The 23,154-nt window shown below is 38.5% G+C and overlaps 1 protein-coding gene across 9 annotated transcripts in view; it reads right to left on the reverse strand.

The window, feature by feature from the left end:
• Positions 1-23,154, reverse strand: part of KCNIP4 (potassium voltage-gated channel interacting protein 4) — a 442,570-nt gene that overhangs the window by 115,677 nt on the left and 303,739 nt on the right. The window contains exon 1 of one of the 9 annotated variants that reach the window (XM_074865902.1): positions 9,552-9,573. The exons of the other annotated variants lie outside the window; for them this stretch is intronic. The gene's annotated coding sequence lies outside the window, so the exon portion shown is untranslated. Of the gene's footprint in view, positions 1-9,551; positions 9,574-23,154 lie in introns of those variants that run through there. 9 annotated transcript variants of the gene reach the window in all.

Below are 23,154 nucleotides of genomic sequence, written 5' to 3' on the forward strand. Positions count from 1 at the left end.
ATTGGTAAACCAGTTAATTTCAGTAAACTCTTAAGTTTTTAACTATAACCTGTCACAGTAGTTAGCACAGTAAAATGAGGCATTTATTTATCTTTTAATCGCTTTAGTTTTCATAAAGAATTTTTATTTTACTTATTCTTTTATTTTTATTTTAATGCTTACAAGAAGTTTTCTCTGCAGTTTATAAACTCTTCCTCTTTTCAATTTCTTCTGACTTTTGTACATGGAAGTAGAGAAATATGAACGCGTACCTGATCCCAAATACATTGAAGTGTTTTATGTCTTTCCACTATATTTTGTTTTTAACTTCTGCTTGTAAACAGTATAGGTCTTTTCAGGCTTTTCTCAAAGAGAAATCTCTTCTACTTAAAATTTTAATTTATCTTCTGTGCAGATATTCTGGATTTGCTGCTATCTAATGTAGAATGGGGCTGATCAAAATTGAACAGTTTTCAAGGCAAGGATGTGTTATTATTCATTAATTGACTTGAATTATACTGCTTTCCTAAGTAATCTGCCCAGTGTTGTAACTAATTTACAGGGGGGAAGAAAAGTCTTAACTGGCTAGCAATAATAGTTCATTAGACTCTATTTGATATTTTCCCCCAACACAGCTAAAAAGGGAAAGTGCTGATGAGTTAGAAATAGAAACAAAATTTGGAAGTATTAATTAGCTGCCCTTCTTTCTGTACTCTCTTTTTCCAGAGGGAAATGTCAGTCAGCCAGAAGAGAAAGAAATTGTCAAATAAACACAGAAAAGGCACCTACATACAGGTCAGATGAACTGCTAATCTTCAGCTTCTTGTTCATGTCAGATCTGAGATTGCTAGGAAAGTTATATTGTGGATAATGAACTTAATTCTCCTATCAGCCAGTAAGAAATCTGTTCACAGGCAATAATCTACAGTTTTCTACACTGAAAAGTTTCTATCTTAGATCTGCAAAAAAAAAATATGTCCACTAGAAAGCATTTCAAGAACCAGGAGAAGCAATTAATTTACACATATCCTTTCAAAAATTATTCTCAGGGTCAAAGAATTCATATTTTTTTTAATGCAACACCTCCTGCATAGGCTGCTACAGCTAATCACAGAACATCATGTAATTTTCATAAAATGTTTAGCAAAATGAGATTAATGTATGGAATCACTTTGTTCGTCTCGTCAGTGCTGCAGCTACTGAAAAGCACAATATTGCACTAGGAGATTACTTATCCAACCCAAACTGCAGGGAAACTTTCACCAGTTAGAAGAGCTAGGTAGAGTGCAATTGACCAAAACTAAATTTATCAGGTTTCATATATCATCTTTAATATTTACACTAAGTGCCCTAGATCTTTAATGACTGTAAGTGAATATAGGCTGAGAAGGAACAAATTCAATACCTGTACAGGCAAGATACAATTCATTGGTAATCAAGGGAGAAAACACGATATGCAAGCTTCTGAAAGTTTGGTCTCAGAAGTAAAGAACACTAAAATAATATTGCAGCTATAGCTGTTTTCCTCATTTTAGTAGTCTGGTTCTAGGCTATGGTATGGGATTTTTATTACTTTTTTTCCTCTTCATATTCACCTTCAGACTCTCACTTGCTCCTAAGAAGCTTTTGTTCTTGCTTTGATCTAAATCAAAGGACTGCTGCCATTACTGATCTGAAAACAAGAGTTGAAAAGAATCCCACAAGACAGCCATTACCAACTCCCCCATGACATAACAGCTACAGGTGGTTTCATTTTTCTATAAAATTAACTGATATAACATGTTATACAATTATGCTTAAAATAGCTGGTATGCAAGTGGATTGTAAGTTAAACAGCATGGCCATGGGAGTAATATTAGCCTTTTAATTTATTAAGCTTTAGCAAAGCATTACAGAGAGGCTATCTCTTTCCTAAACAAGGTTAAATTACATTTAGTAATAGTAAGTAATCAAATTCTGGTTTGTTTTACTGCAAAGCCCACTGGCTTGTTTGACAAATTGAATTATCTCTAAATTATGCGACTATATCTTCAGCCTAGAGACATGTTTTTCTTTTTATATTAAATCATACTCGATCTTGCAGCAGCAGGAATTGCCACTACCAAATTTGTAAACATAAATGTATGTCTACGCAGGAGAACTGCAGTATAATGGAACTACTAGGAGCCAGTTAAACCCAATACTTTATTATCTATAATACAGTTTTGTTATCAGAAAGCTCAGACTGGGTTAAGCTAACCAGCAGAGAATCATCAGTAAAAGTAAACTTTCCCAAAAAAAACTTGCTGTAGATTGGCTCTAAAATTAAATGATTATTGTTTCTCTGGATGTTGAACTACTTGATCAGGAGTGCAAAATGTACTTTTAAAAAAGCTCAAGCCCAAGGCGTGCCACACCTGTACATCTTCAATTCTCACCCCTTTTGAAGTATTATGTGAGTAAATCTTTGATCTACCTTCCTATGACTAACATTACATATAAGATGTGCTTTTCCTGCTTTTAACAACACATAATTTTTTTTCTGGCATGACCCTCCTCTTCTTCAGTCTTTTCACATTTGGAAAGAACACAGTGTCTGACCTGCTGATTTTCTTCTTCCACTACTATTTTTGCAACTATACATTGAAGCAAGAGGACACCATTATCAATCATTTTATATATGCAAACAAGAAACTACTGTGAGGCCTACAGATCCAGCTGGTAGAAATGATGGGACAGAGCAGCAGTATTCACAGCTCCATACTCAATCATTTTCTGTTAGCCAAATTATGAATATATCCACTTACGCTTGCCTATACATCTAGGAAGTTATGTTTTTATGGATTATGCAGTTAGATGACCTCAGATGAATTCCTAAAGAAAGGGACAAATGCTTTCTGCTGTGATGAATGAGAAAACAAATGAACCATGTATGCTAGTAATAAAAACTAACACTCTAGTAATGAATAGGAATATTCACCATCCCAACCTTCAAACCAACCATCTATCAATTTAAAATCCTCAGCCTATCCTGCACAACACTTCTATTTCAAAACTGGTGTGTCTGGCTCCCTGTGGTTCAACAAATGGTTAGCAACTAAAGAAAAAAATGTGTTATGAAACATGATCATAAGAACATTGTTACTATGCAACTCTTTTCTTGTGATGCACCTGTCTTTCTCTGATATGAAATAAACCACGTATCATAAATGTTCTATTTCTCTCCTTGGCTTTTATAAAGGTGAAGCACTATATTTTTCCATAGCAACAGCTAAGTATTATAAATGAAGTCTGAAGTGGCTGACGTATTTCTACATTTGATGTACTTGTTAAAAGATGAGTGTATCTGTCCTACAAAGATGAGCTACAATAAATTAACCCATATTGCATGGCTGCAGCACATTCAAGAAACATAAAAAAAACCCCGTAATCATGATCGTGTGTGTATATAATAAGACTCAGGTGTATATAATAAGACTCAGACTATATATAACATATGCACAGATTTGACTACAGATCTGCAACATGTGGTTACCATTCAGAATTATGCAATATTCTGAATTAGTCCATAGCATCTGTTTATATATTATTGTTTCATTTATTAACAGCTTCTGAAGTGTGTCATTGTTTATTTTTTTATTTATTACTGACAAAAAAGATGCCTCATCAGATGAGGCCACACCTGGATTACTGTGCCCAGTTCCCAATACAAAGGAGACGGACATACCACACAGAGTCCAGCAAAGGGCCACAAAGATGTCTAAGGGACTGGAGCATCCTTCCTATGAGGAAAGACTAAGAGCTGGGACTGTTCAGGCTGGAGAAGGCCCAAGGGGGATCTCATCAATGTATATCAATAACTGAAGGGAGAGTGCTTAGAGAACGGAGCCAGGGTCTTCTCAGTGCTGCCCAGAGGCAGGACCAGATGCAATGGGCACAAACTGAAACACAGGAGATTCCCTCTCAACATCAGGAAACACTTTTTTACTGTGAAGGTGACCAAACACTGGCACAGGTTGCCCGGAGAGGCTGTGAAGTCTGCCTACCCGGGTATATTCAAAATCCAAAATAGACACAAACCTAGCCCTACATAGGAACCTACAACGATATTTGAAGATCTATGTAACACAATGAAAAATTTTCTGCTCCAGCAATTTTGCTGTTCAATCACTCTGGAAAGAAGCAGCAGTATGAAACCAAACCCTGAAGGGAGCAATGAACTTATAATGCCTTATCACTGAAGTAAGTAAAAGCAAGGCTATGGCTCTTCCCTGAGGAAGCATTATAATATGTCCAAATAACTGTAGCATCATGAGGTTCTTGTAGATACTGAAATGAGGGAAGCATCAAAATACAGAAGCACACTATCTTGAACCTTCAACAAAACTTCAGACGCCACTTTTGATTGTGTTATGCTACTGCAGGGATCAAATCTTTTCTTCTTTAGTAGCTTTGCAGGGTTTACCACAGCCTTTATAATCCATGCTTACAGCTTAGATATGCAAATATTTCATTATGCACAGCAGGTTTGTGGGTCATGAGAAGTTCATTTTCACATGCTTCTTGACATGCATAGAGCCATACCAAAAATCCTTGAGACACCAGCATGTCTTCCTCCTGTTAAACCAACATGATTTGGATCTGGCTGGATTTTTAAGATGTTTTAAAGCCATTTTCAGACATTTTTAAGACTATTTTTGCTGCCATTAATACTTCAGGAATCATTTCTCCCCAATAATCATCTGTTCAGCAGGCTATGAATTTTAATTTCTCCAATCTTCTCAGAAGCAATTTCCCTAGCTTTGCAGTCATGCCGGTCTTTTCTGAACTCACTCTAATTAGGAAAAAACAGTTACACAGAAAAAATTTAGTAACTAGTTTTCAGGTAGAGTTCAATTAATCATGAGCAAGATTGTATGATGAGGCAGCCAGTCATAGTCTTAGCATTTCATTAATATCCTCATAAAAATAATACTAAATATTTACTAACATTTTGACTTGTTGATTACTCAAAAGCAAATAAATTTCAGCACTCCTCTCCCCCCAACATTAGATGCGCATGTATGCCTTTAATTTTCAGGAACTTTTATTTCAGTTCAGGTTTCCCAAGAGTGTGCCAAGAATTCAGCCCATTCCCTCACTGCAACTGATGCTTGTTTTGGTAATGTTTATTTTCAAAGTTATTCTTAGAAATCTTTCTTTGCTAATAGTGATAGTAACACATGCTGTCTTTACATAAAGTAATTCTGTGGTACACTGGAGAATAATTAGGCTATTCCAAGGCTGCCTGAACAGGTCTGACAGTTTGTTGCTCTGTCCCTAGAAGGTTGTCTCTTCTGCACTTGCTTTGGTGCTTGTCTGATACTGTGTGAGCTTTCACAGATTGTTAAGTCAGATAAAAAAATCATTTATAATTTGTCAAAAACAAACAAAAAAGAACACCAAAAAAAAAACCCCACCACCAACCGAAAAGAAAGCAGAGGCATTGTCCTCAACATACTTTTGGAGACAGTGGCTCTAGTCCCAGACTAGCAATCCTGTGCAGGCTCAGGAACAAAGCCAGATCCTAATGCTGAAAGAGCAAGCAAGCAAGGAAACAAATTCCAGGTGGGTTTCAACTGACATAGCCAGCACAAAGCTATTGCAAGACAAAGTCAAAACTTGCTGTCATACCAGATGAATGAGAAGAAAAGCAGTAGCCATGCAGCAGCAGCTTTCCTTACTGTGTGGGATTCAACCAGATACACAGCCCACAGACATACAGTTCACATGCAGCAGCAGCAAGACACAGTTCAGTCCAATTTTGTATTTTTAATGGGTTTGATGATTAATCCTAATTTACATTTCTTAACGTAAGTATACAGGACATGTTTATAAAACTAGTACCTCTGAAAGGTATTCCTTAAATTTTCTGATTTGGATCCTAGCTATAGGAAGAAGTTAAGTTTATATTATACAGCATTCAGCCACCTGGTAAATTCTCTTGGTGAATTCAAGTCTAGCACATTTTTTCTTCCTAATGAATGACACTGTCTTGCATACCAAAAGAGAGACATACAGTATCTGCTCTGAGTCTCAAGCAAACAGAATGCAGTGGCTGTCTTGCTCCTTCCCTGTCAGAAGGTTGTTTTCTTTCACTTTTAGTTGTTTGGGGGGGAAAGGGAATGCAACTGCAGTAAAGGTTAAGCAATACTTGCTGCCTTATTTGTTGAACTGAGGCTCCCATTTAGCAAAATGAGAGAATATTTGATCCCCAAAGCAGTTTCTCAGTGGTATTAATGAGTTAAGAACCATAAAGCTTTTTAGTGTAGATGGAGAAAAAGCAAAAATAGTTAAATGATTTGAACAAATACAAGAATTTCTCCTCATCACAAACCCCAGTACATACTAGATTATTTGGTAAGACATTCTCTGTGGATCACTAAGTTTTAAAAAAATGTATCTATCAAGATTTTTATTAAAAACTTAATTTTTAAAAAATAAATAATTCAAGATATTGTCTTTTTTCCAAGGTACTACCTTACACAGGATGTCTCTCTGAAGGAGGTTAGGAATTAAAGGATGGGCTGACACAAAAGTAAAGTGATTTTATACTCTCCAGGAACACATATCAGCAAAAGGCAAGTTTCGAAAAAGCAAGACACAAAACAGAAGGAATAGTTCCAACAACCTCAGCTTCTCTGCAACTGCTGATCTCCAGTGAAAACAAAATTAATAAACTCTAGGTGTGGAGGAGTGGTGTTAGCTCACTTTTGCATTTCCACGGTTTCTGGTGGTTAAATCAGTATTTTGCAGAGCATGTCCTGTGCTGACAAGCAGTAAGGGTGAGTAAAAGTTCTCAGACCACATTTGACAGGAGGGGCAATTTTAGCCCACTTGTGGGAAGAGTAAAAAGGTCATGGACACCATGAGAGTACCAGACCCAGATACCAGACCCCAGCTGCAGCCCTATCCACAGTCTTAACAATCGGTTCAATGATCTGTGCAATACAGCTTTCCTGAAGGAAAAGAAGAAAAAGCAGGTACCACCACGCACTAGAGGGGATAACTGTCTAATGTTTTGAGGATATCTACAGCATTTTGAAATACATGAAGGGCTGTTTTGCAAAGAATAAAGAGATTGAAACTAGACACATAGTCCCAGGCATACCTGCACATTGGTCTATGAAGCATTTGTTGGCCAGTGACCCTATTGACTTGGTACAGTGTACTCTTTTTAGTTCAAAAGTGACTCACACTGAGTGAGAGTTTAGCTTTCACTTTATCATTATTTTCATTTTGCGTCCTGAGTTATCAACTGCCCAGCAGTAAAATAAATGTTGAAAATCATTTTTCAGACAGAATCATGACCCGATGTACAAAAGGACACAAAACCAGCCATAAGAGAACAATTAATACTAAGAAATGCTTTTTAAGTTTGTGGGGTTTTTTTGTTTTGTTTTGTTTTTTTTAAGGAGACTTTGTCTGAGGAATTTCTTGGTTCAAATTTGGAGTTTTTTTGTCGTTTATCTTTTTCTCACCCTATACAATTCAAATAACATTTCTGAGTAAGTGTTTGAATGTTAATATGTAGAGAAGTCAATTTTTAAACAGACACTGCTCCTATACATAAATATAGCATGAAATATATTTCAGAAAACTCAGATACTGCATATACCAACATACCTCAATCCCTATCCTATATAGTTCACTGGTAAAGTTGGTGTTAAAAGATACAGGATTTTTTTATTTTTAAGACTTCGTGAAAACCATCCTTTTCCCCTGGGGCAAAATTACTAATACCCTTAAATCATAACACTGTAATCTACTATTAGAATTTAGAAGTTTAAAGTTGGAAAACATCATCTTTAGGATGATGAATGAGGGAAAGATTGTGTAGATTTTGTTTTTAAGGAAAGCAACAAAAAGAAACATGTTAACAGACTGCTAAGTCCGTTAGACTCAAGACATATTAAAAACCCAAACTATTAATGAATCATAAATTTTTACTCCCTTTAGACAGGGATGAACTAATCTGTGTGGACCCTTTACATTTCTTTCTCTACTCCTGTACTTCAACCAAACCCCTCCAAGATATTTATAAGCAATCCTTTATTTCAGCAGTGGAAGTACATATTAAAGATTCAGACTGATAGCAGTTAATATATAATCTGGCATCTAAAGCTTACTTTTAGAGACTCAGGAAGAGCACGTATAAAAAAATGCATCCACCTATGCTAACGTCCTTTTTTAAAACTTGTAAAATAAATGGATTGGATCACAATACCAACAAACAGGAGACAAACCTGTTGGGAAAGCTAGAAAAAACTTCTCTCAAGGTGAACACTTAGAAAATTCGTGGAAGAAAACATCAAGTCCTTAATATGGTACTTGTGATTCAAGGATGCACATGTCAGAGTGCCTCCCCCCACCCAGGAGTTTAGCTGCCTGTGCTCGAGGTCAGCTCCCTGGGGAGCAAGAGCTCCTTGAGGAGCTGCAGCTGGCCATGAAGCTGTTCAAGAAAGAGCTGGAAGAAATGACACACTTTCTCTCGGGAGCTGCATCTACATGGAGGCTGTTGCTCTTGCTCCCTTCCAAGGTTACATTGCAGTCATACCCATTAAGTAAAAAAAAAATACATCTTCTACATCAGCAAAGTTTGCATATGGACTACTGATAAATTTAATAGCAGAGCCAAGGGAAAGATTTTCCATTTCACAATAACTTTTAACATACAAGTAAATATGCCATGTATGTTTGAGAAGAGAGATCTAAGCCTTATTAACCAACAACTGTGCTTGTAAGATGAACACAAAATACTTATGCATCAATGGCCATCTGTTTGTACACACTATAACAAACAGAAGTTAATACATTTTTCAGTTTTGGAATGATAGCCCATTGCAGAATAAATAACAAAGAAGATTTACACTGTTATTGCACTGAAATATCTGAGGAACTTAGGTCCATAAAATATTATGCCACTTTCATCTGTCTGCCATCTTTTATCTGTTGTTTTCATTTTCCTTGAGAACTAAGAGCAGGCTTTCTCACACAGCTGTAATCGTTCTAGCTGTGCCTCCAGCACTCTACAAAAGAGTGACTATCTACATCTGTTAAATCTCTTTAGGTTTTTTTCCCCCCAAGTTGCAAAGCAATTTATAATGAATAGCAAGTACAAATCTGCTTCTAAATTTAATGGAAGAGATAACTTCATTGCGCTTTCTGGCCAGCTGTTTCTTCCTTCCACTACTACTGCATATTTATCTGTTAGAACATCATGATCCCCCCAATTAAAGCCTTTTTCTATGAACAGATAAAAACATTTTGTTTTCCAATTCTGTACATTTGTGAACACATCAGACTCCCCAGATACCACTGCTGACAAATCAACAGTTCTGCTTGTGCTTTGTTTAATTCTGTGGTTCACTTCGGATGCTTAGCAAAAAAACCCAAACAGTTATGCTTTACAAAACTGTAGTGAAGGAAAGGAAAAGAGAAACAACAGAAGTGAGGTAGAAAAACAGATTCAAGTAGTTCAGCTGTAAAAGTATCTGGAGGATTAGCGCAAACCAAGGAAAACCCTTCAACTTTATAATATTTGGTGATCCTACCTTTATTTTTAAAATGGTTGGTGGTGCTCACCCTTCTGGAATTACTAGGTATCACTGAAGGATACCTCTCCCTTTCCATTAGTCACTGCTCCTCTGTCAGTAGCTGCAGTTGATTAAAATCTTAAAAAGAAAATTAAAATAGAAAGTCCTTACTTCTAAGTTAACTAAGTTTCTGCTCCAGACAATTAGCCCACCAAGCCCCCAAATCTAATATTTAATTAGTCTAATTAAACTCTGGGTGTATATATGTGACCATATATATAGTCAGCTATGAGTCGACAATGTTTATTAGCAGTGCAGATGCAGGGGCAGAGAAATTCGAGATCCACCTTTATAAGGAGAGTTATCTCTATTCCCTACATCCTTCCCACAGTAATGTGCTACCATTTTTCTTCTGAATAAACTCTGATTCCAGAATGCACCATTTGCTAGTGAGGACAACTATTGACCCTCCTATAACATTAAGCCATTTTTTTTTCTTAAGGTACCTCTGCAACAAAGAAGAATCAATCTGCCTAAAAAGGCAGAGAAAAATCGGTTACTTTCTTAGCTACATTTTATCTGTCACTGCTTTGATTTGTATCCATAGCTTTGTACAGAGGACACAGCAGTACAGAGCCTGAAAAAATCTTACTTCAAATGGAAACATTCCTATGTGAGATAGAAGAAAGTAAGCCTTTCTCTTGGCTTGGAAGCTGGAACATCTTTAATGAAGTTACAAAATTCTAAGAATTCTTTATCTTAGTCTAGTTTATTGCAAATTAATAAAGCAAAGTAAGCTAACTAAAGTGTGGTTTTACATCTTATTCTGTACATGTTAATCTCCACTGAGGTATACGCAGTGCAGTTGTGTCATAGTATTATGCTATTTCCATTTCGTATATTCTTCCAGATAAGTACTACAACTGCAAATTAGTTTTGACCAGTACTGACACCTGCTAATAAGGAAAGCTACTTTTGTATGTAGCAGGCTGTTGTGTGGAATACTAGTCCTGAGAATGGTATTTCTGCTAATAATCACTAAGATAACTGATAGGAAAAAGAAACTTTTTTGCCCCTCTTTTATGTGTGCATACAGAATATCATAATGAGGTTATATCCAACAGACCCTTTAAGACTGTCATTTCAAGCGTTAAATACAAATTAGGAAATACTAGCTTCAGGTTTGCAATAGTATTGCTAATATATAGGGAGAGTGAACCAGGCACAGTAATAAACAACTGAAGACAGGTAGTTAGAAAATGCAAAAAATAAAGGTGAAAAGAAAAAAATGAGCTCACAGGAAAGAAATGGGAAAATATAGCAGCAGTTGGAGTGATTATCTGGCTTCTGGCATGACTTGGGTATTGCAAACTTCTGTTTAAATAGCATAAATAGAATACAAAAGTTATATTATTTCTCATTCAGTATAACAATTAAGTATACCCACTCAGTAAAGGCAATAAACAATGTTATAATGAATGAGCCAAGAGCAATGCACAAGTGAGGAAGACAGCATTAACTGATAGAACACTCACAGAGAGAAAATGTTTGTAATACTCCTGAATGTAAAGAATGGCACCAAGTGATGTGTGGGGTCAAAGTCATTCATATTGGAATAACTGAAATCCAGGCTCACATTCCAGTTACTACTCATAAAAATGAGCCAGTCCAATAGTGCTATACACCTGTCGAGTATTTTGAAATAGGTACTTTCTACTAATCTATTCAATCTCCTCTCACCAAGGTCGTTTTTTTCTGTTTTCCAAGTGAATATGAAATATAACCCAAAATACATTAAGAAAATATATGAAGAAAAGGATATATATAAAATCTCTTCTGGTTATACATTGCACTTTCTACTTACAATTTTTGAATCTTTGTAGATTTAAAATACAAAAGTAACAGATTTCTATTGATCCTGAAAAGGACATCTATCCAAAAGATTTTAATGTCTTGTTAAGATTTGCTAAAGTAGCACAAATTAGACAGTTATTATAGATCAAGAACACTAACAGGTACCATGACTCAATCTCATGCACTGAAACTTGCTTATGCTATCTCTGCCTCAAAGTAAAAGCTGAAATGTAACTTATTAGAATGCACTGACAGTAAATCAGGTAGATATAGCATACTGACGGCTACCCCTTTCCAGTGATTTCCTCAATTTAAAGTGCTAAATTGAATCATCTAAAGAAAGAAAAATCACAGTTACTTCAAAAAGTAAAAAAAAAAAAAATAAAAAAATACTGTGTGATATTGCTGTGTCTTAATAGTAGAACTGCTAGTTATACTAATGCTGATTAATATGTACTCTACGTAATCCTCGTCCCTCCTGATTTACTATCATACTTGATAAATGGAATTATTGAGAATTTTAACACTACAAGAACCTAAAGATTCACATATTGTTTTAGAGTATTTAATATTCATCACTCCACAAGACTAACTCTGCTTCAGGACATCATCTTTAGCAAGGATAGCACTGAAGCAGCATGTCCTCAAGATGTACTGAAGACAGTGAAACTTGAACATATACATAAAGTTACCAGAAGGGATTACATTTGTATTCACTGCTTGCATAAGCAATGTGTGGCACTGATGTTACAGGAGGCAGAATTAAAGGGCATTGTTAAATGTTTTGGAAGAGAGTTTAATTCCTCTGAAGGTCGAAAGTGGGTTGACTTGCTTCAGAAAGAAAATCAACAACAAACCTCACCAGCTGTGACATTACCCTGATAGATATTTTCTGCATGTTTTAAGAATTTTATTGAAAATTTTAAAGAGAAAAAAGAAGTGGGAAAAAAGCCATATCCATTGGCATAAGTGACATAACAGACAGACAGGAGCAGAACCTGAGCTGAGCTACATCTATTAGGAGATACTGCTAATGAAAAGAAAAAAGCTGAACACCCTGATAGGAATTCTGTTATTTACAAATACTATTCTGTTTAGATATATTAATAATAATAATGTCACATCAGTATTGAAAAAAAGAATAGTTGAAAAATAAAAGTGACACAGCCTCCTTGCACACAGGATAATTCCTTTATTTTATGAATTTTATGCTTTACGTTGCTGTAAAACTATTTTTAAGTGCTACATCTTTCTGACCTTTGTAGCTTTTTTGACATGGCCATAATCAGCAGTACACTAGGGATGATGTAAGTATGCAAATATCTATGCACTTAAAGTAGTATTTTCTACTTACAGAGATTTCACGTACAATAGAAATCTACAGTAAGTTCTTGTTCAAATGCTGCATGGTCCAGAAGTGAGAGCAGGAGCTCTTGTGCTATCTTCAGAAGACTAAAACACACCTTTGCCAAAATACCATCAAGGTGGTGGTTAACTGTTTCAGGGTTTGGTTTTTTAGTTATCCTCCTTTTCTCAAGACAATATTCAATTGTGAGGCTTACTTTGTTAGTATTTGAAAAATTATTTCAGATCCTATTATGATAGCCACTGAAATATGAGTTATTGCTATTTTGTCATCCCTATTACTACCTGCTAATGTTTACATCCAACATAATTTTTACTTTGAATTTTGCTTGTTGAGCTTTTTTTCATCTCCGCTCATATTTTTGTCATCTTACTGCTGCACATAGAAATTAAAGAAGAGGGTGAAAGGTATGCTGCTTTTAATTTAAATGATTTTGTTCCATATATTTAATCATATTAAAAAGATTGTCAAATTAGTGATTAAAGCAAGTAGAGAAAAATCTGTACAATAAAGAGATTTTTCTGGTTTTATAGTACTCATACACAATAGAAAATAAATTTGTTTTACTTGTTATGTATCTGTTGAGGACAAAATTAAAACTAAATTTGTTCTATACAATTAAGGAAAAATATAACAAATGAATATTTAGTATTTCTTAAAACCCTAATTGCTTAAAATATTGAACAACACAATAATTATTCTACAAATTAACATGAAACTGTAATCAAACTATCACTTCATTATGTTATATTTATCATAGTTATGACATGATGAATGAAGGCGTCTTACACTTACCTAAGTTTTGAGTTCTCTTACATGTGTTTCAGATTATCCTTATCCAGTTCATTTGAGTAATCTTAAATAGAAAATGTGTAGCAAGCACTAAAGAACAGCAAAAACAGGACTTCACACTATTGGCAAGTAGCCTTTTTTCCAGGTTACAGAATCAGGCCACACTTCCTTATTCTTTTTGATCCCACAAGCCTGGCCTTACTGCTACCACTGCACCACTACCTCTTCTACTACAGATCAACCTTATAAAGGAGATTAGTGTTTTGAATCCCAAATGGATGGACTACCTCTCAGAAATCCTAAATCAGACATTTATTCAGATACATCTTTATGCCTATCAGAGGGCTGAGAAAACTCCCTCTACTTGTATATTGATAGATTTACTCTACTTCAGAAATTAATGGAAGGGAGGGTGGAACACAGGCAGAAAAACAGTTTTCTCTCTACGCTCTTGTGGTTTAAACTCCACCGGTAGCCAATCACCACATGGCCAGACATTTACTTACCACCCTCCTCCCCCTCCCCCCCCGCCCCCGCCCCGTGAAATGGGGGAGGGACAAAAAAAAAAAAAAAAAGAAATTCGTAGGTTGAATAAAAAAAAATTTAGTAATAGTAACAAGACAACAGTAACAATAGTAAGTCCAAACAGGTAATATACAGTAGTATATAACTTTGGGTTCCATCTGTCATGACAGTCTTTATGGCTGGAGGAATGAAGTGAAGTCAGCTCAGCCGGTGGAGCAGAAGGCTTTGGATGTGGCAGGAGGATGTTGCGGGGCATGAATTGCAGTAACAGGGTTACTTGACAGTTCGATTCATTGGCTATTCTCACCTAAAATCAAATCTTGAGGCACACATTGGACTTACCCACCAAGTTCATCCAGGTCCTTGGGCAAAAGTAATCCCACACATGGGTTTACCTTTACCCAATGCAGGAATAACCCAGACGGTCTTCCCCAGCATATTTTTAATGTGCACTATGGGGGCTTCATCCCCATCTACAGTATGTAGGAGGTTTGACTGGGCAGGGCCAGCTTGCTTGGCAGATCCTCTGGTATTGACTAACCAGGTGGCTTTTGCTAAATGCACGTCCTAGTGTTTGAAAGCTTCACCATCCATTGCTCTCAGTGTAGTTTTTAGCAACCCACTGTACTGCTCAATTTTCCCAGAGGCTGGTGCATGGTAGGGAATGTGATATATCCACTCAATACCATGTTCTTTGGCCCAAGCGTCTATGAGGTTGTTTCAGAAATGTGTCCCATTATCTGACTCAATCCTTTCTGGTGTATCATGCCACCATAAGACTTTCTTCTCAAGGCCTAAAATGGTGTTCTGGGCAGTGACATGGGGCATGCCATAAGTTTCCAACCATCTGGTGGCTGCTTCCACCATTGTAAGCACATAGTGTTTGCCATGACGAGTTTGTGGGAGCGTGATATAGTCAATTTGCCAGGTCTCTCCATATTTATATTTTAACTATCGTCCTCCATACCAAATGGGTTTTAACCATTTGGCTTGATTGTAGCACATGTCTCACATTCATGGATTACCTGTGCAACAACATCCATGGTTAAGTCCACCCCTCGGTCACGAGCCCATCTATATGTTCCATCTCTTCCCTGATGGCCTGAGAAGTCATGGGCCCAGCGAGCCATAAATTGTTCACCCTTATGTTGTCAGTCCAGATCTACTTGAGCCACCTTAATCTTAGCAGCTTGATCCACCTCTTGGTTGTTCTGATGTTCTTCAGCGGCCTGGCTCTTGGGTACATGAGTGTCTACATGGCGTACTTTTGCAATCAGAGCAGCAATACCTTGCCATAATTCAGCAGCCCAGACGGGTTTGCCTCTGCGCTGCCAGTTGCTCCATTTCCACTTCTGTAACCACTCCCACAGCACATTTGCCACCATCCATGAGTCAGTACAGAGGTAGAGCACTGGCCACTTTTCTCGCTCAGCAATATTCAAGGCCAGCTGGATGGCTTTCACCTCTGCGAAATGACTCAATTCACCTTCTCCTTCAGCAGCTTCAGCGACCCATCATGTGGGGCTCCACACAGCTGCTTTCCACCTTCGATGTTTCTCCACAATGCGACAGGACCCGTTGGTAAACAGGGCATATCGCTTCTTATTATCTGGTAGTTTATTACATGGTGGGGCCTCTTCAGCACACATTACCTCTTCCTCTGGCGCCATTCCAAAATCTTTGCCTTCTGGCCAATTTGTAATCACTTCCAGTATTCTGGATCGGCTGGGGCTCCCTATTTGAGCCCGTTGTGTGATTAATGCAACCCATTTACTCCACGTGGCATCGGCTGCATGGCGTGTAGAGGGGACACTCCCTTTGAACATCCAGCCCAGCACTGGCAGTCGGGGAGCCAGGAGGAGCTGTGCTTCAGTCCCAATCACCTCTGAAGCAGCTCAGACTCCTTCGTATGCTGCCAGTATCTCCTTTTCAGTTGGAGTATAGCGGTCCTCGGATCCTCTGTATCCCTGACTCCAAAACCCCAGGGGTCGACTCTGAGTCTCCCCTGGTGCTCTCTGCCAGAGACTCCAGGTAGGGCCATTCTTCCCGGCTGCAGTGTAGAGCACATTTTTAACATCTTGTCCTGTCCGAACTGGCCCGAGGGCTACTGCATGGACTATTTCCTGTTTAATTTGTTCAAAAGCTTTTGTTCCTCTGGGCCCCATATGAAATCATTCTTTTCCAGGTCACTTGATAGAGAGGGCTTAAAATCTGACTGTAATTTGGAATGTGCAGTCAGCAGAAACCAACACCACCTAAGAAAGCTTGCGTTTCATTTCTGTTAGTTGGTGGGGACATAGCTGTTATTAATCATCTCCATTGGAATCTGACGACGTCCACCTTGCCATTTTACTCCTAAAAACTGAATCTCTTGTGCAGGTCCCTTGACCTTACTGTGCTTTATGGCAAAACCAGCTCTCAGAAGGATTTGGATTATTTTCTCTCCTTTCTCAAAAACTTCTTCTGCTGTATTACCCCATACAATGATGTCATCAATGTACTGTAAGTGTTCTGGGGCTTCACCCTGTTCCAGTGCAGTCTGGATCAGTCCATGGCAAATGGTGGGGCTGTGTTTCCACCCCTGGGGCAGTCGGTTCCAGGTGTATTGGACACCCCTCCAGGTAAAAGCAAACTGTGGCCTGCATTCTGCTGCCAGAGGGATGGAGAAAAATGCATTAGCGATATCAATCGTGGCGTACCACTTGGCTGCCTTCCACTCTAGTTCATACTGAAGATCTAGCCTGTCTGACACGGCAGCACTCAGCAGTGGCGTGACTTCATTCAGGCCACGATAGTCTACTGTCAATCTCCACTCTCCATTAGACTTTCACACTGGCCATATGGGGCTGTTAAAGGGGGAGCGCATCTTGCTGGTGGCTCCCTGACTCTCTAGTTGACGAATCAGTTTATGGATAGGGATTACAGAGTCTCGATTGGTGCGATACTGCCATCGGTGCACTGCTGTAGTGGCAACTGGCACCCATTGTTCTTCGATCCTCAGCAATTCCAAACAGAAGGATCCTCTGAGAGACCAGGTAACAGAGAGAGCTGTTTAATTTCTTCTGTTTCCGAGGCAGCTATACCAAAAGCCCACCGATACCCTTTTGGGTCCTTAAAATATCCTATCCTGAGATAATCTATACCAAGAATATATGGAGTGTCTGGGACAGTCACAATGGGGTGTTTTTCCTACTCTTTTCCACTTAGGCTCACCTTGGCCTCCAATACGGTCAACTGTTGAGATCCACCTGTCACTCCTGAAATACAAATGGATTCTTCCCCTTAAAAATTTGACGGCATTAGGGTGCATTGAACACCAGTATCCAATAAAGCCTTATACTGCTGGGGGTCAGATGTGCCAGGCCATCGAATCCACACTGGCCAATAAACTCGATTGTCCCTGTCCTCTGCCTGGCTGGAGGCAGGGCCCCTCTAATGTTGGTCATAATACCCGCTATCGACAAATGGGTTAGTGTGGTGTGCATGGGTTTCAGTCTCATCTTGATCACTCACTTCTTGTGAATACAAATCAGAAGTTCTCATAGGATCGTGAGCAAAGTCAACCTTTCTGCTCTGTTTGGGCACTTGATTACTGGAAACTGGATCAGCATTTCTCCTAAAAGAACCCCGTTTTGTAGTTGTTCTTCCTTCCAACTCCCATACCCGCTCTTCTAGGAGGTAGGCAGGTTTTCCATCCCATTTCTTCATGTCTTCTCCACAGTCACGCAGGCGATGCCACAGCTTCCCCCATGGTGTATACTGGATCTCTCGAGTAGAGAAACGACTGCTCCTAATAACTGAGATCATAGTCCGTGCAGGTGGGAAGTAGGACATGTCCTCTTTAAATTGCTGGAATTCTTGAGATAATTTCTCCACAGCTGCAACGAGGGAGGAAGAGAGACTTTCTTCATATTTTCATAGTTGGCGAGCCAATTCATCAACTGTTGGTCCCTCTTCGTCTCTCCAATCCATTACTGCTAATGCACTGGCATGTGATGATGGTGTGCTCCGTACAAACTTCTGCCATATGGTCTGGGTGCACTGGACTTCATCTGGATCTGTAGGTAGCTGTGCATTATCTGGGTCATAGCAAACCATCTTCCGCATGGCTAGCTCCCTCAAGTATTGAATACCTCTCTCCACAGCGGTCCACTTACTTGGATGACATAAAATCTTCCTTGAAGAACCTCTCCCTGACACTTGACAGGAGTTACCTCCAGAGACAGAGATTTTGTGTCTTCTTTCCAATGGCTTTGTCAATGCCCCCTTCCCTAGACAGGGATCCCAGCTGCCTGGCTTCCCTGCCCTCTAATTCCACACTACTGGCCCAGCTATCCCAGCATCAGAGCAGCCATTTAACAAGTTGCTCACCTGGATGGCAGCTGAAATCTTTTCACATGTCTCACAACTCATCAGGGATAAGGATCGGGTGACTTATCACTGGCTCTGCCTCCTCCTCCTCCTGTTCTCGTGATGGGCCTTGTTCGTCATCATCCTGTACACTGCAAGGGATTTTCTTGTGTATTTCTTCTTAAGTATGGGAGCAACTGACACCATCATGGGTTGGTTCTCTGGTTCAGCTGCAGCGCCTGTCCTCGGGGTTGTAGTGGCTGCAGTTTCTGTTGTGGACTTTGGAGTGGTTGCACTGTCTGTTACTTTGTTACCAGAACCAGAGCCCTTCTCTTCCTCTCCAGGGTGCTGAACAGTATTTAATAGCACTCAGTAGGTGTGGGCAAAGGCCCAGTATGTTGCAGTGAGCTGTGCTTCTCTGGAATTACCCAGGTGACATCCTACTTTTTCCAAATATTTTACTAGTTCTTCAGGATTCTGCACCTGTGAAGGAGTGAAGTTCCAATACACCAGAGGTTCCCACTGTTCTAGGTACTTGCCCATGCTACTCCGCACCCCCAGCCACTTATGATTCTCCAACCTTGGGGAAGATTTCCACGTGATAGTCTTAAGTAGTTGCTTAACCCTGAACAAAACCTTAACCACATGCAGGAACACACTAGCTCCTAGCAGTACTACGACCATGTTAATGTCAACATTCCAAGGATATTTGAAATTCCTGAATTTCTCAAACACAATTGTAAATAGCCCCAGGACCGATGACTGCATCATGTCATAGATCAGCATTACATAGTACTGCAAAAGCAAAATCTTAACCCAACTCTCATGGACAGTGAGCAACAGCATGGGAAATACATACGGCAAGTGAGATGATAAAATTTTAAGGAGCCAAGCAATAAACGTTATGACTTGATCTGTTGTTGAATCTCAAAGCCCTGGCCCCACACTGGGTGCCAAAAGACTGTCGTGGTTTGAACTCGGTTGGTAGCTGATCACCATGTGGCCAGTCGTTTACTTCCCCCGCTGCCCCCAGTGAAATAGAGAAGGGACAAAAAAAAAAAAAAAAAAAAAAAAGAAATTCATAGGTTGAATAAAAAAAAAAATTAGTAATAGTAACAAACAACAGTAACAGTAGTAAATCAAAACGGGTAATATACAGTAGCTCCTCACCAACCGGCACGCAGCCCGCCCCCAGAAGCGATCCCGACTGCACCAGCAAACCCGCTGCCAACCGACCAGGAAACCGAAACTGGAAACTGAGAGAGCACACATCCCCTTATATACTGAGCATCACATCACAGGATAAGGAATACTCCAATGATTGATCCGGACCCCGCTCCCTAGCTGTGCTCCCTCTCAGCCCAAGGAAAGTTAACCCTATCCTGGATGAAACCAGGACAGCTCTCTTGCCCAAAGAGGAGTCCCAGACAGAGATTTCATCGTGTCCTTGACATCTATTTGTCCTCACAGACCTCAGTTCCCCCTTCTCCTCCCTGTCCGTAAGCACCCCTCATCTGCTGCCACCCCAAACGCCCAGACATTTGGGAGACGGTATTGCTCTTCTCCTCCGTGAGATTTTTCGCTTTTCCCAGGTCATTCACTGGGAATGGGAATTGCTTTTATTCCTCAGCAGGAATGGTGGGAAATGAGGGGATTCTGGGCATGGGCACTTTCACCTGCCCATCAGTTGACTTTTTGATGGGACACTGATTTCTTACTGGCCCTCCCAGTAGATAAAAAATACTTAAATTTACCAAGCTATTGATGATTGCATTACTTGTTAATATTGATACAGTCTCTGCCTTTGATTCAAGTAAAGTTAGATTCAACTTTACACTAATGAAAGGCCCCTGACTTCCAACCAACAGCATTCTTGCAGAGGTCTGGGCACAGCTGCCGATATATACAAAAGCACATTCAAGAAACAATTGTTTAATCAGCTGGAATTTTGAGTCATTAAGATTCAATCTCCAAACACATTTAGTGTGCATCCTGGAATGTTTTATTAGGCTATTATTTCTTTTCTCTAGTACAGTTATTTAAGCACAGAATGCAGCATGATCAATGTAGTGGGAAAGAAAACCCATTGTAAGGGTTTTGGGGTTTTTTTTCCCACCCCTTCCATGCATTCCAGCAAGCATACTGCCAAACTGTCTAAAATTTCATGAGGCATTTAACTGAACAAATGCAGAACAGAAACTTGATCACAGTGTTGTGGAGAAAAATCCTGCCCTGACTACCCACTGTACAGATACTGAACTGACTTGGAACTGTGCAAAGATTGAAATACTCTTCTCATTTCTCTAGATTATTACTACTATTATAATTACAGTGCACATTCAAACATTATTAATTCGCATACATTAGAGTGCAGTAACTCCAGCTGTTTTAGCAGCAGCATCTCCTTACATACACAAGTGCAGGCTTTCCTGCTGCTGTATTATATTGATGATTTTCATAAATAATAATACACTTCTAAATAGCTTTCTTTCACTGTCTTATGCAGTAGAAAAAGCAGTTTAAGAAAGATGAATAAATATATTTTTAATAATGTATTAGTTCTATACGTTCCCATTGCATCTTCTGTATTGAAAACAATTACCATTGAATGAAACATCCCTGAGAAAAGCGAATACATTTTACCACGAGAAAAATCACAGGCATTAACAAATCATGTTTGAAAACTTTTTGCAGCAGTTTATCATTAAATTCCTTTGTTACAAAAGAGTTGATTAGTATCTCACAGTAATCTATCATGTATACATTCATAAACCTTTTCTATTCCTGTCTCAGATATATCCTGTCTGTGTGGATTATCCTTGTTGTGCTGAGTTTCACGCTGGGTAATAGAGGCCAAAAAGCAGGATCGCTGTTAATGGAGCTGTTTTGAAAGCAGGTATGGCATGTTTGACACACTGTTCTTTAGAACAATCAAAGTTTTCAAACATGGCTTTTTGCTCAAAGGCTGTTCCAGTGTTCTCCTAAGGAACACCTCATTTAGAGCCTCATGACTCATCCGTTCAATTTCCTCAAAACTGAAGGGGGCACTAAGATATGTTTAGGATGATAAAAATGTCATCAAATGAGACAAGATAGAAAAGACAAACAAGTTACTTTAACTTCAAGTGTAAAAAGCATGAGCAATCCAAATCTGAGAGCATTTGCTTCCTTATTTCATTTTTCTGATCATCTCAAAGGAAAATCTTCAAAGTGGATGAAATCCTGGCCAGAGACATCAATGATAATGCTGCTATTGTTTCAACTAAATTCATGTTTTCACCTGCTGCAGTTAAAGATTGTACCCATCAAGGCTTACTTTAAAAATAAACAAAAATTATTTTTTATGGCACGCTTACATGGGTTGTGCGAATTAGCTTTTGATTATTAATGGAAGTTTGGAATCTAATCCATTTAAATACTATTAATTTGTAATTCAATTTATATTTCCAGATATGGACAAAACTGAAATAAGTGATAACCATAGTACCATCTAAATTAATACCTTCCAGCATGGCATTAATGATTTAAATGACAATGCAGACATCCGTCAGCTGTCTCCTGAATGATCTTTCAGCTGTTACAGTGTGGATTGCTTGTTAATATTCTATTTAAAGAATACAAACGGTACTATTATTAATCAACTACATTATTTATTAGTCCTATTTCCTAACTAAACTTTATTTTCACCCTGCAATTTTGCTGTGTGTGCTGTGGTATGCATCTTACTTTCAGATTTTCATGTTAGATAAGAATAGTTTCCTCCTGGTGTACTGCATAATTTATGTGCTTTGCAAAAACAGTGATAAACAGAAATTATCTGACTGACCAGAGAACATCTATAAAAGGTGTGGTGATATCTTAATACCAAGACATACAAGATTTATGAAACACAGACAGAATTGGTAGAGAGAACTGTCAGCTTTGTAAAGAAGAGGAAACTATCTTTTTCCCCACTGGAACAGGAGAAAAACACATGCACATATCTCTGTTCCGGGCTATAATTTGGTTCAGCAATCAACTCAATTACAAGGTTTTCTGATAGTGCGTCTTTGGTTAATATTACACGGGAGTTACGCAATCATTTGAAACAGTAATTCTTATTTAAAGAAAAGATGAAATTTTTCAAAGAAAACATTTCTGAAGTGCTGTCAAGATTCTCTTGAAATCCAGTAGCACTCTCTCAATGTTATCTTAGATGAGACACATTTAATTTTATGCCAGAATTTTGCTGATAAATGGTTGAAAAAGAAAACTTGCTGTTAAAAAGGGCTGCAGGGAGAGTGCCATAGCTTGTCACACAGGTTGGTGTGGTGGGAACCATCCAGAAGTTCCATGGAGGAAAAAGCAGTATCCAGAAAGATTATGTGGTTTTCTCCAACTTTGATAAGTCAGGGAAAAAAAAAAAAAAAATTTGTTGTATCAGTGATACCAAAAGTTGCAGCTAAATCTGAATGGATTAGTACATTTGCGTTTTATTACCTATATAAAGTAATTTGATTTAAAGGAAGAGCATATCATATCAGGCTAAAACAAGAGTGGAAATGATTTTAAGAAATTGCAAATTATGTGCTAGGTGCTGTCACAACTGACTCAATATTGTGTGAAAAGAAAAAAGACAGCTTTAGTGGTTGCCTCCTGGCAATAGGGTCTTATAACTAATGTGAAAGAAACATCTAACCTTTAGCATGAAAAGGTGTTAGTGATGACAACAAATCTCTCTTGATCTTTATGACT

Source organism: Strix uralensis, chromosome 4 (assembly GCF_047716275.1).
Source record: "Strix uralensis isolate ZFMK-TIS-50842 chromosome 4, bStrUra1, whole genome shotgun sequence".
NCBI lineage: Eukaryota > Metazoa > Chordata > Aves > Strigiformes > Strigidae > Strix > Strix uralensis.